The sequence below is a fragment of the Echinops telfairi genome, unplaced genomic scaffold (genome assembly GCF_000313985.2).
Source record: "Echinops telfairi isolate 266 unplaced genomic scaffold, ASM31398v2 ScPeMD7_7468;HRSCAF=8506_0, whole genome shotgun sequence".
NCBI classification, from domain to species: Eukaryota; Metazoa; Chordata; class Mammalia; order Afrosoricida; family Tenrecidae; genus Echinops; species Echinops telfairi.
Genome location: NW_022111369.1, coordinates 34,571,420 through 34,577,387, shown reverse-complemented (window position 1 = coordinate 34,577,387; position 5,968 = coordinate 34,571,420).

Here is a 5,968-nt window from a genome sequence, read left to right as displayed (position 1 = left end):
TGAAAATTAACCTCTTGGATTTGGGGAGCCCCTTCTTATCCAAAAAGATGACTCTTGGATATGAGGGTATTACAACTTTTTAAGAGGCTCTGTGGAAGCCCTGGATTGAACCATCACAGAACAGAAGTCCACTGAGAGCACCACTCAAACAGAGCCTTCAGGAGGGAGAGCTGTAGAGACAGATCCCATCACCGGGAACTCCACCAGTCTAATGTGGCCAGTCAAGCTGAGGAAAAGTGTCATTTCTCCTTAATGTCGTAAATTAAAGAGAAAATGGGAAATGAAAATCAAAGTTCTCCTGCAAAAACTTCACTAACACATTCTTCTTTTATTTCTGTAGTATATTCTTCATTGCTTTATTTCAAAACTGTCTGATGATTCTTAATCTAATTTCTTTTTACTGTATTACACTTTGAAGACTTTATGGCTTGCAACAGAATCTTGACCAATAAAGTTCTGGAAGAGGTGGCAGAAGACTACACAGTGTTTCATTCATTATCCTTATGGAAGCCATATACTTAGAGCCGACTTGATAGTAATTAACTATATAATATATCTATACTGACATGTTTCATGTTTCTAGCCACCATGAGAAGGTCTCTTGACTTTTCCTTAGAAAAACTATTTGGGGTTGATGTTGGTTGGCTTGTAAATGCTAAAGAGTTTTAGGAAAGATTATGTTGCCAGGCAAGGATCCAAGGGAAAATATCTACTGGTGTAGTTCTCCTTTTCATTGCCCATCTCTAAGAACCTCATACAGATAACTGTTCTGGTGCTTACTATGTGTCAGTCATTGAAATCTCTCTCTGGAAGGAGTTATACTCTACTATTCCCAACCACCAAAAAACTACAACTGTCATCAGGTCCATGTTTTGACTCAGAGCAAATCCTGTATAGGATTTTCAAAGCTATAAATCTCTGTGGGAGCAAGCAGCCTCATCTTTCTCCCACAGAGCAGCTGGTGGGTTTGAGCCACCCACCTCGCAGGTAGAAGTTCAGGAATCACCTGACAAATGACATAGAGGATTTCAAATCTGCCATAGCTGGGGTGCATCAAAGCATGAAGATGCTGAATTCACTTCCACCAAGAATCACAATAGTGTGGAACAGTAGATTCTCCCAACAGAGTAAGACAGAAAATGGGCATTTTGTTATTAAGAGACTGTGAGGAAGACTAACCTGAAGCACAGGTGTTCTCAGGAATGCATGCCAGCTTTCACTTTTCTGTGTGAAATTGTGGGTGGTAGGAGAACCCTGCGGCCCTAGGTGTGGAGGGAAAGGGAAGGCTGCAGGAAGTAGAAAGAGAGGCCCAGGCTGGGCTACATTCAGCACTCAGATGATCTTGTGGCAGGGACGTAGGAGGAGTCCCTTCACAGAATCTGGGACAGAAATGACCAGGGTTAACCTGATTAACCTCAGCCCTTATTTTCTGTCCCTTTGCACTTTTTCACGCCTGGAAAGTTACGCCTGTTTAAGAAACAGGGCTGCCCAAAAGCAACACCTACAAAATGCAAGCGACAGAAGCCGCACTCAAAGGAGTTCATGGAGGTCTGTATGTCCATCCCGCATCCCGGCAAAGTCACCAGGGAATACACACTGCTGGAGCTAGCTGCTGTGTTAACCCCCGCTTTACAGATAATGCAAAAGCCATAGCCCTGACCCTCAAAGAGCTTCAAAGGTCGTGAAAGACAGGGAAGCACTTGCATCAAACACACAAGGAGCCTCCGGAAGTTCATGAGAAAATGGAATGAAAAGATCGAGGCCGTTTCCCACAAATGATTGGAAGCCCCCTCCTTGTACGTCCCAGTACCAAGCAGTTCTGCCAAAGGAGCCTGAGGAGTGGGCTTTCTGGACACATCACATTCCTGTTGCAAAAGTCGAAGGTAGAAATGGCCCGGGCATGCTGAGTGAAGTGAGGCTGTGCAGTAGTGTTGAAATACCAGATTCTCATGACTTAACAAAAGGGAGAGTTAGGAGGAAGGATGTCAAGATATAAAACAGTGGTGGGGCCACTGGCAGGAATGGCTTTCATACTCCCAGGACTGGAGTCCAGAGGGAAGAGACGAATACATCGCTGGTATCAGTTCCGAGAGAAAAGACTAGCCCTCAAACCCCCATCTTCTCATCTAACCCACAAGCACCCCAGTCCTGCTCTTCTCACGACTTCATTATTTCTAACTTTTCAAGGACTTTTTGAAATTCTAAGTGCGTCCTGTGTAACCAGAGTCCAAAACGTGCTCTCTCGTGCTGTCATTTCATGGATTTTTTCCCCCTTTCTCTCCTAGCCCTATACTTTTTATTTACGTTTAATAAGGACATTGAGCCAGCAAGACCCGTCAGAGGGCCAGAGCCAGCTTTGTGCTCTGTGTGAGCGTGTATGTGTGTGTTAAACAATTTCATGGACATCTGTCACGCACAGTTAACTTTGCATTGCTGCATTTTAAGTGGTGGGCCCAGGCTTGGCCGGCAGTGATAAAGTAGCTGGCAGTTTTCAAAAAGCCACAGGATAACAGAGCATGAATCATAAAACACACTACTGTGTAGCAATATCCAAGTTCATTCAATGCAATGAAACCATGCAGCGGCCCTTTATCCTCAGCTAATTATGTGGAAACGTCTAAGACAATAAAGCATCTGGTGGTCTTTCTTCCCCATTTCAATTTTTCTCAATATTGTGACAGGGGAGAGTATTGTTCCTTTCCCAGGGTAGTTGCAGCGAAGAGGAGTGAAAACAAGGGTCAGGGAAGAGCAAATAGATGAATTTATAACTTTCTTTTTATTTATTCCTTCACCATTGTTTCTCTGGAAGTCTTCCTTCGGGGCTGTATTTTGGGATCACTATTCTCATTGCACCCTGCCTGAATCCCCTTTTCTCCCCCTTTAAAACAGAAATACCACCCAAACTGCAAGGCCTTCTATGCGTCCCTGTTGCTGGGTGGGTTTCTCCCCTCTGGGCATCCAGGAATTTAAATCTCAGATTTATATTCACTCTTCGGACTTGGGGCAAGGGAAAGGGTGCCTACATCCAAGAACGAGACTTAAAGTGTGATTTCCTTTCTAGCAGGACTTAATGAGCATGGTCACCGTGATTAGGGTTTTCCCAGGGAGAGTTCCCATAATTGCCTTTCACATGGGTCTTTTTGCCTCTCTCTTGAAAACAGACGCCAACACCGTACCTTGCACTCCTGGGGGTTTCGATGAAAGCCCCTTCAGAGCTCAGCACTGTGGGATGAGCCCGAGCCAGAGGCTGATGAGGTGACTAATTGGTACCACTAGCTTAAAAAGCTAATAAGTTAATTAGATTAACTTTGTTCATGTTTGCACAGGGCTTTGAAGAGAAACACACTATAGGACCCCTGAGCTCTGAAGCAAATCCTTCTCTGGTGCCGCTCCAGGCAGGGTAAAAGGCTTCCTGGGGCCCTCTGTGGGTCTATGATGGTGAGATCCTGTTTTGTAGTGTTCCGTCAGTTAATTCCTCACCCTTGTCTCAATTTTTCTCAAAATCAAAATGGAAGTAACATATTCTGCCCTTAGTTTCCAGTGCAACAAATTTTCTTAATGGTATATGCTTTCATCTGCATGCTTTTTCAGGTATCATGTGTTATCACATTCAGGTCATTTTAGTTCCAACCTTAGAACCTAGTCCAAATCCTTTTCCATCAAAAATAACAACAACAACAAAACAGTAATTGTAGTGAAGGTGAACTGAGTGACATTGGCATTCGCTTTGGTTTACTTCATTAATCCATGCTTTGGGAATACAGGAGAGCCAAAAATTATGATATGGTTATTTATTGCTGAGTTCTAGCATTAAGGAAAGTTTGTATGCAGCATCAATGCAATCTTATTTCTGCCTCTACCTTCTTTCTTTTCTATCTTTCTTTCTCTCTTGCCTTTAATTTCATATCTCCAGCAAACATGGAGCAAGTCAAAAAGTGATGCGCAGGAGAAATGAAGATGACCAAAACACTGTCTTACCCTCAAGAAACATTATTTTTATTATTGATGGTGATGATTTTGTTGTAATAGAAGACAGTTTGTGCAAAAGAGTGGGGGAGAAGTGCCCAAAATAGGAAAAAACAATGGCTGGCGTAAGTCTGAAATCCGTCTAGTCACTGTCAGAGCCCCCAAAGCCAATGGGTCTCCTAGAGACGGAACTATAATTGAAATTCATCTTGACCAGAAATTCCAATCTGCTGTGCTGCTTCATGAAAGTGATTCATGTGCGAAAGCAGTGAAAGGCAGGGCAGGCCTGGGGGATGCATCTGGACACCACAGCCTATCAGGCACATCTGCCTGGATTGGTATATTGACTTTAGGCTCTCACAGCTCCATTTTTTATTATCTTTGTTGTTGTCGCTGTTTTTCCTCGAGAAATGTTTTATATAAATCATAGAAGATCTCCTCTAAGTAAAGTAGCTAATAGCAGAACAAGGAGAGATACAATTGTGCTGGAAGATCTGGGGGTGGGGTGGGCGGAGGAGGGTTACAAGGGCAAGGTGGCATTTGAACTGAATCTTAAAGGTGTTGACCAGTAAAGATGAAGGAAAAGGCATTCCCTAGGTCAGAGATGATGTAGAAACAGAAGTTTCCACAAGAGAGTTCATGTGCTCCAATCAAGAAACAGAAAAGCAACCTCACATAGTGGGGTATGCATATGGGGACGTGGGGCTGAAAAGCAGGATGGGTTCAGATCATGAGTGGACATGCCAAGTTTCTGGTTTGGGTATTGTGTGTGTCAGGAAGGAAAGACGATTGGAAGACGAGTGAGAACATTTTGAAATAGTCCAATTCAAAGGCAATAACAATCTAAACCATAGTGATGGCAAAAGATAATATCTGAAAAGGGGAAGGAATAATAAGCATCGAGAGTTCGTGATCTTTTTAAGTAAAACATTTTAAATCAGATTACAAGTCAAATGCATAATATAATCATAGAATATCTTTAGTTTTTGAAGTTGTATTATCTCTGAATAGTAAGCTTAAAACTATTAGGAATTTAACTATTCCTTATATAAAATGGCTTGCTTAGAGACTTACTTTTTTTTTCAAAATAACACATATATGTCATTTGTAAAATGAAAAATGTATGTTTATCAATGAATGTTAAGACAGGGCATGTGTTAGAGAATAGCTCAAAATGTAACTGAAATAGAGTAGTTGTTATGATGAAATAATAATGATAATTAAAATGTTGAAATTCAAATTCAAGATTGAATGATAGAAAAGCATCTATTGCCATGATCCATCAGACTACTTGACTTTTTTGTTCAGTCTCAAAATATAACTAACTACAACTCTAGACAAGTTGCCTAACTCCTCCAACCCTCCATTTTCTCATCTGTAAAATGGGGTACTAACAGTATTTTCTTCTAGGCCTTTTGTTGGGATTAAATGAGATAATTTGTGTAAAATCCTGATTACAATAGGCATTCAATAAATCTTATGCCCTTTCTTGTTTTTCTTCCTAATGTCAGAATCTATAAGACTACAATGCAAAGACAGAGAAAGAGACGGGGACAACACAAGTTTCATGTTACCCAGATCTGAGAGAAGCCTGGAAACTCATACTGCTCAGGATGGGACTCAGGTATCAGCCAATTGTTGCCTACTCTACACACACCTTTTCATCTTCACCATCACAAGAAACCTCTTCCTCCTCCTCTCCAGCCATCTAACATAGAGGCTAAGCAGTCTGTAGACTTGAAAAGAGACATAGAGAGTTATTATCTTTGGCCTGAAGATTTTTGTAGTGGTTTTTTATGACTACCATAATCAATTATCACAAACCTGGTGGCATTAAATAACAGAAATTTATTCTTCCTCAGTGTTTTTTAAGAGAGCCAAACCAACTGAGTAATGGGAAACAGACTGACCTCCCATCAAAGCTCTGTCTGACCGAGTCCCTCTTCTCTAAATTCCAGAGGCCCCAAATCTGAAATCAAGGTGCCTGCAAAGTTATACTCTC